Here is a 12,825-nt window from a genome sequence, read left to right on the forward strand (position 1 = left end):
CAGAGACAGGAGTACTCCGGTCTGAGGTTTTGTGTGCTACAGCTATATGTCTCAAAAGTAAACAGGTTTGTTTTAGCAGACATGTTCAGACATATCTGAAGTCTGAAACTGCAATGTATTGTGTCACTACCTAGTGATAGACATCTTCAGATCATCACAGGTCTTTACCAGAGGAATACAAGATGTATAATGCCCAGACCGATATTATGAGCCTGACTGTATACATTCTTAACCAAAACTGCCAGTTGAGAGGTGGCTACAACCGGTTGACTGATGAAGCTGTGCAAACAGTCCATCAACTTTGTGATATACTGGCTGGGGATCTCCTACTTGTGTGGTATTCTTCTTACCTGAAAAGTCATATCCTGGTGTGGCCATACCTCTCAACTGTACATTTATTGGCAGATTGTCCAGGTGTTTGTCTAGAGGTTTCATCCAGTCTGTATAAACGTTTGTGTTTTTATGGCAAGTTAGTTGCATATAATTGAAGACTGACATTAAAAAAATAATGACAGACATTAATGTTTCACACTTCATAACCTTTGGACAATTCCTGCTAATGCAAAACCCCTTATCCTACCAACTTTCTCAGTATGTAAGGGAAATATTTACAACACATGCCTTTTATTGTGCATTTGTCCCACTTATATTTATGACCTTGTTTAGATGTCTTGCTGTCAGAGGTTGGTAGGTATGGGTGTGGGTACAAAGTGCATTCTACTGTGCAGAAATGTCCATTATATGTGTAATATATTCAACATAGCACTGTGACTTCCAGGTATGTCAGTGGCAGAGCAGTACAGAGTAATTGATCCTGAAGCCCTTATAACCCATGCAGATGAGAGTGTAGCCCATGTTACATGTCAGCACACAGAGCCCTTGTCCAGCAGGGACACAGGTGGGATTACAGGACTGCATTTTGCATTTCCTGTGCAGTTATACAGGGAGCACATCACTAGGGGTATTGAAGCACTTGGCATGCTGTTGACAGGGAGTGTATTCCACAGATAGGGGAGTATGTGGTGCACATATCTGTCACACCAACAAGCCATACTGATATCACAGCCCAGGTTGATATTGCGTCTATAGGTTGATGGAGTGGGCCTTGAGTTCCAGATGTACAACAGTCCCATCAAAGCAGGGTCTGGATTGCTTTGTATGCCAGACAGGGGTCACCGCAGCAGAGTCTGTATGGAACGGAGTAGAGGAACAGTGCTGTTAAATCCAAAAACACCAGCACAAAGAAAGTAAATCCAAACACAAAATCCACGCACTTTACCAGTTGCCTTTTATTAAACGATCTGGTACATCGGCCTTTCGCCTTCAATGGATCACAAAAAATGTGTATTTTTTCATATATATATATATATATATATATATACACAAGTTAATAACAATTATCACAAGCACCTAACATCAATTAATCAATCAGTCGCTAATATATCTCTGATATAATCACAAATTTAAAGTGACATTTACAATAAATTAGAAAGAGAAACAATGTATCAAAATAAACCACATATGAAATGTTAAATAACATACATAATATAATAATAATTATGGCATAATTAAATACCTAATTCCAAATTAAGTCCATGGGGCTTCAGAGTTTTAAATTTTAGAATCATTTTAGTCTCCAATTCAAGTAATTTATAGGAATAGTCCCCCCCCTCCTCCAATAAAAAATGGTTTACCCAGTACACAAAATCTCAAACTATTTGGGCAACCACCATGTTTATGAAGAAAATGCTGGGCCACAGGAATAATTTCACTATGGTTTCTAATATCTTTTAAATGCTCTAAAATACTAATTCTAACCATCCTTTTAGTTTGGCCTATGTACCAAATGCCTACACATGAACAACCTAAAATATACACTACTCCTATTGATCTACAGTTAAAGTAAAATCTAGGAGCAAAGGGTATACCATTAATCCTATTTAGATTAATTACCCTCACACAAAGACTACAGTGACCACAAGGATGTGTACCTGGAGAAAAATTATACTTTTCATCCCCTTTCAAGAAGTTATAATTCAATAGCTCTTTTAGATTTTTCCCCCTCTTATAAGAAAAAGTTATATGTTTAGGAAAAAGATGACCTATATTCTCATCCTCACTAATAATATACTAATATTTTCCCACTACCTTCACTAATTCATCTGAGAGAGGGGAGAATTTTGTGACATAAAATAACCTCTCCTCACCATCACACTCTTTATTATTAAATACTCTAAGAGTGGATCTATCCAAAGTACTCCTGGAATTTTGATACTCACAAGAATTGTCATCAATAATCCCAAGTAACCTGTTTTTACATTTTAATAGATGATCTTTATCATAACCCCTCTTACTAAGCCTCAACTCAACATTATTTAATTCATTATCCCTCTCCATTTCATCACTAGTATGGTCAAAAATTCTTTTAAATTCACCTGAGGGTAATGAATGCAATAAATGCCCAGGATGCATGCTGCTCGCATGTTGGAACATATTTACTGAAGTACTTTTCCTAAACGGCCTATAACCAATACATTCCTCATCATTATATAGCGTCACATCCAAAAATTAATCCTTTCCCTATTAAGTTCATAAGAGAAGATTAGTCCATGTTCATTCTTGTTTAAAATTTCAAAAAAATCCAAAAAATCACAAATATCACCCCTACAAATCAGAAAAAAATCATCAATAAAACGCTTATATAATACAACGTTCTTTTTATAAAACAGGGTGGGATAAATAAATTGCCTTTCAAAAAATCCCATGTAAATAATGGCATATGAGGGCGCAAAGGCAGCCCCCATAGCCGTTCCCTTCAATTTCAGAAAAAATTCATTGTTAAAGCAAAAATAGTTATGGGTAAGACAAAATTCAAGTAAGTTAACCAAAAACGTTGTTCTAGGTCCATCACCCAGCATCTCCATCACTGCTTCCAACCCCTATCTTCTACTAATATTTGTATACAGTGATTTCACGTCAATGGTCACCCAATAATAATCCTGACACCATTTCACCTGAGAGAGTTTATCCAACAAATCTTGAGTGTTGGAAATGTGTGCTGTCACTTTATTCAAATGTTTTTTAAGATGAAAATCCAGGAAGATATTCACATTACTTAACAAAGAACCTATCCCTGACACTATTGGCCTATCTGGGGGTCTTTCCAAACATTTATGCACTTTAGGCAAGGCATAAAAAATAGGTGTCAAGGGTTTCTTAATAAACAATTTACAAACATCCTTATGATTAAAGAAACCAAGATGTTCCCCTCGCTCTAATAGAGTTAGAAGTTCATTGTTAAATTCCATAAATGGATTCTTTTTCAAACGCTTATATTCAACCACATTGTTTAATAAATCTTCTACCATTTCACAATAATTTGATTTCTGTAAAATGACCCAATTACCACCTTTATCAGCACACTTAAAATAAATTCCCTTTTAACTTTCACCATGCTCTTAAGGGCCATCCATTCATTTTAATTTAAGTTATACTGCTTTTTGTTCTTATAGAATCTATCCAACAATAGTGACAATTCTTTAAACAGAACTTTAAAAAAAGCGGCAATAGCAGTTACTTTAATATTAGGTGTAAATTTGCTGTCAGAAACCAAATAGGGTAGTGACAATTTTCCATAACCTGTGTGATAATAATCCACATTCTCTGTTTTTTCATCTTCACAAACAAAATCAGCATCTTCATACTCATAAATAGATACATTTAATAATTCATCACACTCAAGATTATTTTCATCTGATATATTATTAACAGGATTAATAGCACTGTTCTGAAAATACACTTTCAAGTATAATTTTCTAATAAACATTTTTAGTTCAATATATAAATCACCAAGGGAGGGAAATACGTAGGCACAAATTTACTGCCTTTAAGCAACACAAATTTCATGTCATCATTAAAAACCAAACTAGATAAATTAATAATCCATAATGTCCGTTCATTCTGTAGACTCACTTGTTCATTCCTTGAAGCGATTTCTGCCCTTTCTGCCATTCCTTCCCCGACCTGATTTATTGGTTTGAAAGGAATTATTTGTCCTCGAGGAACTTGATGTACTGTACCCTCAGTCTCCAAATTAACATCATTAATAGAGTCAGCAAAAGTCACATTTTTAGTACCACAAACATTTCCTTCTAGTTCCCCTGAGGACGCTGAAACACTTCATCGCTTCTGTAAGCCTCTCCTGACCTTTGACCTACTACGCGTAGGCTTACGTTGCCATGAGAAAAGAATACCGGTCTCATAGTCTTTCATATCCCATAGAAGTTTATTTCTTTTACGCTGCAAAATTTCAGTTTCTAGTTTGGAAATCTTTTCATTGATTTTAGAAAATTGCATCCTAAAACAGGACTCCTCCATCACCTTGTCCTGTAGATGCAGTATTTCACTTTTTAATTTATTGTGTGCTCTTTGGTTCCATTTAACTAATATACGGAGCCATTTCATAGTACACTCTAAAGATGCCTGTTTCCATTCATCAAATAAATCATGTTCCTCTTCTAAAAATTCAGTTGCAGGAAGTCGATCAATGCGTAAGCCTCTAGGAGTTAGATTCAAATTAATGTACTTTTCCAAGAGGCGAGTATCAAGGAACAAAGCAGTTTCTTTAGTCTTAAGTCTTTCTAATAATACAGTGCTGTTAACCTATTTGTGTAGGGTAGGTATTTGAGGTTTTGGGTGAGGCCTTAGTGTTTATAACACCCTGGTGTGTGGAGTCTACATGGTCTGTGGTGTGTAGGTTTGTGGAGTTCTCATGTGATTTTGCTTTTGAGGTGTCCATTGTTTGGGTTTTCTTTTTTTTTGCAGACCTCCACTTACATAGGTGTGTGTTGTGTATTTGCAGCTGATGTTTACTGACTCCTTACACTGCATGCAACCTATGTTACTGCACAATCTTTTCTGGTGTGCACATTCTCCATTGTTATGGCCAGTGCTTCCCCACCACTTATGTGTGTCTCTTTCTCCTTCTGTAGTCCAGTCACAGGCTTTGGCTACAGTGGCTGCTGTTATGTATTTGTAATTCTGATGTTGGTGGGGTGCATGCCATTACATCACACACAGGGTTGTGGTCTTCACACCTCTGAGTGCACCTACTTAGCAGGTTGTCTATCATTGCACCACTCCATTTGCTGTGGTCCTTAGACAATTGTTGTTGCTATATGTTATTATGAGGCTACATGTGGGCCTAGTTGTCATACCATCAGAGACTGAAATCTGCACAGGCCCAAATATAACAGTCAGACAAAGGCCCACACATGGGAACAGGGTGTTAATAATGTTCTGCCAAACATAGACAGTTGGGAGACCGGTTTGGTAATTACTTGTCTGCTCTCATGGGTTTGACATCTGCTTCCCCACTGTCTGCCATTGCTGTTTTGACATGACCCTTTCTTGTTTTGCAAATAGTTGGCAGGCAAATGCAATGTTAGGACAAGCAGAACAGATATACAAGGCATACTTGTGCTCCTTCTGTGACAACCTGTGTCATTCCAGGGGTATGGCTGTTGACCAGTGACATGTTGTCAGTGCTGACACAGAAAGGTGGCAGCCTTTTATACACTGGCAGTGCACTGACCTTCAGGTGCCTGCTGTCCTGCTAGGCACCATACCTCTCAACTTGTGAGAGCCAGACATCTGGACAAAGCCATATGTGATTGGGGTCAGAGGCCTAAATATAGAGACAATTTTTAAGTATTGGTGATTCAATGACAAGTTTTGCATTAGCATGTGTGTTTCTATAGGGTATGAAATCTGACACTACAATCTGTCATTATTTTCTGACCTTAGTCTTACTTGATTTGCCAGTGAATTTCCAGACAGCAACTATTTCATGTTATACAGACCACAATTATGATTCAAACCTCTGGACATTCTGAAATAGGTCTGTAAAGTTGTGAGATATGGTAGGCACTGTGCAGGTTACTCCAAGCTGTGTACTGTCCATATGTGTGGGCCCCTGTCTATGACCTGTACAGCTTTCCTGCATTAACAGCTGTTGACATCTGGACAGTGTGTACAACTCCTACCATAGGTGTAGCTGACATGCAAAATACTTGGCACTGCAGTTCTTGGAACATGGCCCTGTCAAAGAGAGCACTGTACCAAGGCTACTACGACACAACAGCTGGGAGTAAGTGCTGGCCACATCCTGACAGTATTAACCATACATGTACATATCTCATTAACCCCTGCATATTGTGGACATGCAACAAGTTACATGTTGATTGGGACAGCCCTGGCAATATGTGCTCTGCTGCTATTTCCCTGAAACATACATGTTACTGCATTTCTATGTGAATATGGGTGTGTATGGGGGTATACTTGTCAACTGTACAGATTTGCACAGACTGTGCTGATATTTGGTACCATTTAGCATAGTATTGTGCCCTGTCTTTGAGACTAGAGGCATATCACTAAGGACCAAAGGTCAGATTGTAATGGCATATATTTGAGTTTCAGACTTCTTACCCTTCAGATCCTTACTGCAACTGCAAGATCTGCTGTAATATCACTGTGTAAGTCTGTATTGTCACCATTTGTGGGCCTTTGCCAGACATTTCTTTATGGTTTTCTACAGCTGATTTGCTGGGAGAGGCTGAGAGGGGAGTATGAGACCCCCACACTTGCATCCATGCCTGTTACCTATGACCCCCCAGTTAGTTGGCCCTCCACATACACTGCAGTGGGATTCATCACCTTAGGTACTGCTGCATGGTGTGGGAAGCCAGTACTGGGCAAATATTTTCTGGTGTACCACATAGCTGTCAGTTGTCTGCTACTATCCCAGTAGGCCACGCCATTCTCTTCCATGCATACAGTGATACCATAGATATGCTACCAGGACATACTAATCCATTCATTGATTGTTAAGAAGAATGACTTAACTTGTTCCTGTGATAGTTGTGAGGATGGTGCTTGAGGGCTGCCTATGTCGGATGTATGCAGTACACTGCCTATACATGGTACATTACAGGTAGTGTGATGTGTGTGTCATCCATTTTACTGTCTATGGGATTCAGAGAGAGGTGTCAGTCCCTGGGTCCCTAATGTGTCAGTATGTGTGCTATGCAGTGCCTCTTTGCCAAGGCCAGGGCATACAGTGCACACCTTCATCTGCCTACAGGGGCTGGCTTAAGGGTTTCCTCCTCCAACTCCCTCTGTACCTGTGGGGAGCTTGGCAATGATGGGGGGCTGTGTGGCCCTTCCCTGTGCTGTTCCTGCTGCAGCTGTTTCTGCAGGATCAGACTGTGTAACATGGCACATATGAACATGTGTGCACATGTGCCTGGAGAGTACTGCAAGGCTCCACCAGATATGTCAAGGCAGTGGAACCATGACTTCAGCATCCCAAACACATACTCTATAATGATCCTGGTTTGTGTGTGTGCCTTATTATGGCATTCTTGAGTGGGTGTGTGTGCATTTCTGATGGGTGTCATCATCCATGGCTCTGGTGCATAGCCAGCATCCCCCACCAGATGGCCATATGAGATGTGCTGCCTGACAAATCCCTGATACAGCTGTGAGGAATGCCAGATGTGGGAGTCATGATAGCTTCCAGGGCTGCCAGCGCAGAGATTCATGATAATGCCCTGGGCATTGCACATGACCTGGCAGTTGATGCAGTGGAAGCCCTTGTGGTTTAGGTAGACCCTACCCTGGTCACCGGGTGGTGCTTTTATGTGGATGTGCATGCAGTGTATGGCACCCAGTACCTCTGGGTAGTCTGCTACACAGTGGAAGAGGTGCATATTGCTGGTCCTCTCCTCACGGGTGCTTGGGAAGTAGATGTGCTCACTGACATGTGGTAGCATGGCATCCAGGAACTGGAGGAGTATCCTGAATGCCGATGCCTCTCAGACCCCCATGATGTCTCCAGTAGGTCTTTGGAAAATACCTGTAGCTAGCTAGTATTCTTAAGGCTACATATATCTTGGTATCTACTAGGATGGGTTCCCCTCTGTTGGCTCTGGGTCTGAGGTGATGCTGGCACAGCTCGATAAGTTGCTGAAGTATGTCCCCATCCACCCTGCAGTGCTCTACTATCTCCAGATCATGTAGCCCCTGGTAGGGTACCCTGAGTCTGAACACTCTTCTCCTCCTCCTCCTCAGTCTGGGATGGTTGTCAGCATTATCCTCCTCACTGCCATCAGCCTCTAGCACATACTGATGTATCAAAGTGACAGCAGCCACTAACATTTTTTCGGTTAAAATTCCCACTCATGTGTACACGAATGGTGCAGAGTTTGTGGGAAAAAACAAACTGAAAGGTGTTTGCACAGTTTATACTGTTGTGCTGCAGATGCTGCCAGTATGATTGGCTGACTATGATACATTCCACCCGCCAGCTATGTTATTTGTACTTGATTGCTTTTATTCTATTTCCCTTTTTTTCTTGTTTTCCTTTCCCATTTCTGCCCCTTTTAAGCCCAGAGATGTGCTGCACAAACCCGCTGCCCAAATGTAAACAGGTGTGCTATTTCTGTTTTTTTTTTTTTTTTTAGACCCGGTGAGTGCCGCCCAAACCCGTTTGGCTAAAGTAAACAGTTTTAAGCAAAACTGGTCCTCCCCTGGATGCAAACACACTCTTCATTTCATGGAATAAGTAAATACAGTCTCAGACATACACCCTTGCTTAGCTGTGCTTAGCTAAGCTCAAATGGTAGCCATGGAGCTCCAATATGCTTACACCAAGCATGACACACACCCTTTTCATGTCAACTGCTTCTCCTGCTTACACCACTGCCTTATAGCTTCTACACGGTCAGGTGCAGCCACAGAATGGTCTCCCATTTTGTGATTCGGTAAATTTTGCTCATTTGCATACCCACTGCCTTAGCCCCTTGTTACACCACTACAGCACAGCCTTTCCCCTTAGCAATCAGTGTTACATGTTATTGCTTTGATTATGCATTACATACACTATAATGGCAAAATGCAGATTTCACTTAAAATTGTCTTTTCACATTTTTTTTGGCACAATCCTGTTTGCATGCTGCTGCGCTATGCTTAATCAGCTGAAATCTGCACTCCCCCCCCCCCAAAAGGCTTTGATTTTTCATTTTTTTGCAACACTTTTCCATGTCAATGGCCATATTTTTGGCCATTGGCATGCCTAATGACTATAATACATGCTTTACTTTGAGCTGTCATGCCCGCGTTTTCATTTTTCAGAAATGTACATGGTCAGTAACAGAATACATTTCTGGAACTGACACTGTTATTGTACGGATGCCTGCCTGCTTACTGAATCACTAATTCAACTCATTTGCATGGTTTTCAACAGCAAATAAGGAAATTACCATAATTCAGTGGTGTCCGTGCAAGAATAGTGCTGGCAGGATAATGCATGCCCCCAGCCTTGTTTACTGGATCGCTCGGCAGCCATATTCTATGCAGGAGCTGCTGCACTATTCCTGCATGGAAAAAAGCCATTATTGAATCTGGGGGATTTTCTTCTTTATTATTTATTTGGGCTATTGAGCCTTTATCCAATTATGTAAGCTTAATAACAATACAGTAAGATTTAAAATAAATTATAGTGTATAAATCCAAAATTTATTTACTGACAGTATACTGTTAACAATAGTTGAGTGCTTCTTCACTAATAAGTAAAACAAAAATCATTGAAATGTTTTGAATTCATCTCAGTTCTAAAGTTATTTCAGAATAAAAGTAATACATTGTTACTTACACAGAGAGTCAAATTATTTGGTGTAAATAAGTATTGAATTTAAATTAGATAATAAAGAGATTAAATCATAAAAAATAGCAATAACAAATTATAGAAGATATTTTAGATGGGTAACCTACTGGTAGAGGAAGACTGAATGCTTGAGCTTTATTTGCTGAAAATTCAAACCATCAACAAATAGAGTTCCTCTATAGGAAACACAATCACTGTCAGTGAATTTTGCTGGCAGTGATACCATTTTGGGGTAATTTTCCTATTCTTTGAGTTGGTGCTACTGTGAAGTTGATATATGCAAGTTTTGGTGGGCTTCCACCAAAAAAAAAAAAAAAAACACTTAAAAGTTTTTTTTTTTTGTTTGGCTAAAGCAGTTCAGGAATTCCAATCCCATCTACTCATAGTTAAAGGATTTAAACAATATTAATAGAATAATACAATAATAATAAGTTATTTTTTTTCTGTGGATGACAGGTTGATAGTAATTGCAATGGTTATGTTATCCAAAATACTGCATATATCAATCAGGTCTATCTCACTCCATCTTTTCAAACCATTACCAAAAGGCTTCCTCTCTGCCTCCTGACTTCACCCCTCTCGTGATCTGGGACATATCTTTCCTAGTGCACTTTATCACCTTTCCTATACCTCCCTGTAAAGCACTTAATTACTTTGCTTGCTTATCCCCCTGGTAATACTACTTCTTAGACTCATATACCCACTTCTAATTAGTACAACCAGATTACTATTCCTTTGCTACTTCTCTATTAATACTTAAACTCGCTTATTCCCTCTAATACCTCACAATGCTGTATTCCTTAAATTACTTATACCTATGTCATAAACCTCTCTTCTATCTGCAAATTCTCAATAAAATGCTTTTAGTCTAGTATTTATGAATATCAATACAAATTTTATTATTCTGATTATTAAGCTATCTCTTCACTGAAACTGCATTATAAAATATCCCTCAGATTCAACAAACTCCATGCAAAAATAAGATTATTCTTGCATGAAGTGGTTTGTGTCCATTTATAACAGCAGCACACCTTGAATATTCATGAAGGCACGCTGCTGTACTTCCTATGCAGACATGAACCATGAACAAGTGCAGAGGGTGTGTCCAAGTAGTGCATGGACACTAAACCTGCACCCTGCACTCAGAAAGTGTGGCACGGCACTTTCTAAGCAGAACTGGCATAATATTAGAGCTTTACTCTAATATTATGTCAGTATTTCAGTGTTCGCAGACACTGAAATAAAATTGATAACAGGAAAGCAAAGCAGGGGGTGTGTGACAGGTTCTGTGACACACCCCCTGCATTGCATAAGTGCAGTACAACACTTCTGCAGCCTGCTAAAGCAGGAAATGTATGCAAATGCACACATAACGGGGGAGATATCCCCCAAAAGTGACAAAAACACACATATAGCACTCACAAACATAGAAAGTTGATAGAGAACAGGTCATGCATTAGCATGAATTATGGAAGGGTAGACGTCTGAAAGCAAATGTATGCCAATATTCTTGTCACAGCAGTACATGTTAGCAAAGGCACAAATGATGGGGGAATAAATAATAAATTAGGGACACACCTGAAAATTTCCCTCACACACTTAGAAAGTTGATAGATAACAGGATATGCATTAGCAAGAGTCCCTGAAGGATAGAAGCCTGAAAGTCAAATGAATGCCATTATTTCATGATTGCAGTCCTCAGTGACTTGTCAGAACACCACAATACTCACTTATATAACATAATAATATGAAAATAATATAAAAAAAAATTTTCCAAGCCTAATGAATGTTTAAGCTTAGCTAAGCGGGTGTGCGCATTATGGCCATCCACTTAGCATAACTTAAACATCCCTAGGAGATAAATGCAAATATACAGGTGAAATTTCTAAGCTGAGATAATGTAGTGGTTACAGTCCTGGCTTTACCTGCAGGCATTTACAGTTCAAGTACCAAAATGGGCAACTTACTTTTCTATGGGAAAGTAGTGTTAAAATTATTTTTGTAAACTTAAATTATGTAGCAACTGTTTTTAGTAATCCAGGGTAATGTAGCAGGTCCAAAAGTGAGATGTCAGTCTAGAAAAGATGTGAAACCCCCATATAAACACATGTGCCCCATACAGTATAGTCACACAAAAATATAATTTAATGAAAGTACATGGGGGATGTCATGGAAGGTAAACATAAAATTATAATATGTCAGTAATGAAGAATCAATCCCACAATCCTGATACTTTATAAAATGAAATGTGAGCAATGCTAAGTAGTGCTCAGCTATGCTAACCTGATGTAAGCATTGCTTAAATGTAAATGCTAAGCAATAAGTAGCCTAAGTGGATTTGCGCATTGGTAAGCAGCGCTCAACATCTATCCCTTTAAGCACTGCCAACCTTAGCTAAGCAGGTTTGCCTGTCACTTAGCTTAGCTCAGCATATTCAAAATGGTGCAATGATGGCAAAGGGTGGAAATTTGGCTCTATTTAAACCTCACATGTGGGAATACAGCCATAACCAGTTGTAGTTGATCACTGCTGGCACTATGGCTGGCGTTGGTGAGGGTACGCATTTTTGGGCACAGCATTAGGGCATTCAGAAGCCAGGGTCATGGTTGGACTCCTTGTGAAAGACCATGAAGGGAGACTGCTGCAGGACCAGTACCAGGGCTCACAATACAAAGCGGATGCTTGGGACCATCTCGCACATGACCTCACCAATGCTACTGGCATCCCTTGAACTTTGGAGCAGGTCTGGCACCATTATGCTGACCTTAAGCATAGGAAGAGGGAGCTTTTGGACCAGTGTACTCAAGACACATGGGCACAGAATGTCCCAGAAGTGTGTAAGTATCAGTATCACTTATTGTTCCCCAAAGTCCAGCCTTGAGTATGTGATTGATAGGTATGTATAAATGTTTCTTTATCCCCTGTAGAGCTACAGAAGAGAGGGCCACAAATGTGGATGCACATGGAAACAGGATACTAAGGCTGCACCGGGAGGCCAGTGAGTACAAATCTAGCTTGCAGTATTCAGGGCAAATAAATCGAAAGGAGTAGAATGTCAACTACCAGTAGGTAAAGTATGTACTTTATGTAATTAATAAATG

Source organism: Protopterus annectens, chromosome 5.part0 (genome assembly GCF_019279795.1).
Source record: "Protopterus annectens isolate FY-2018-M chromosome 5.part0, PAN1.0, whole genome shotgun sequence".
NCBI lineage: Eukaryota > Metazoa > Chordata > Ceratodontiformes > Protopteridae > Protopterus > Protopterus annectens.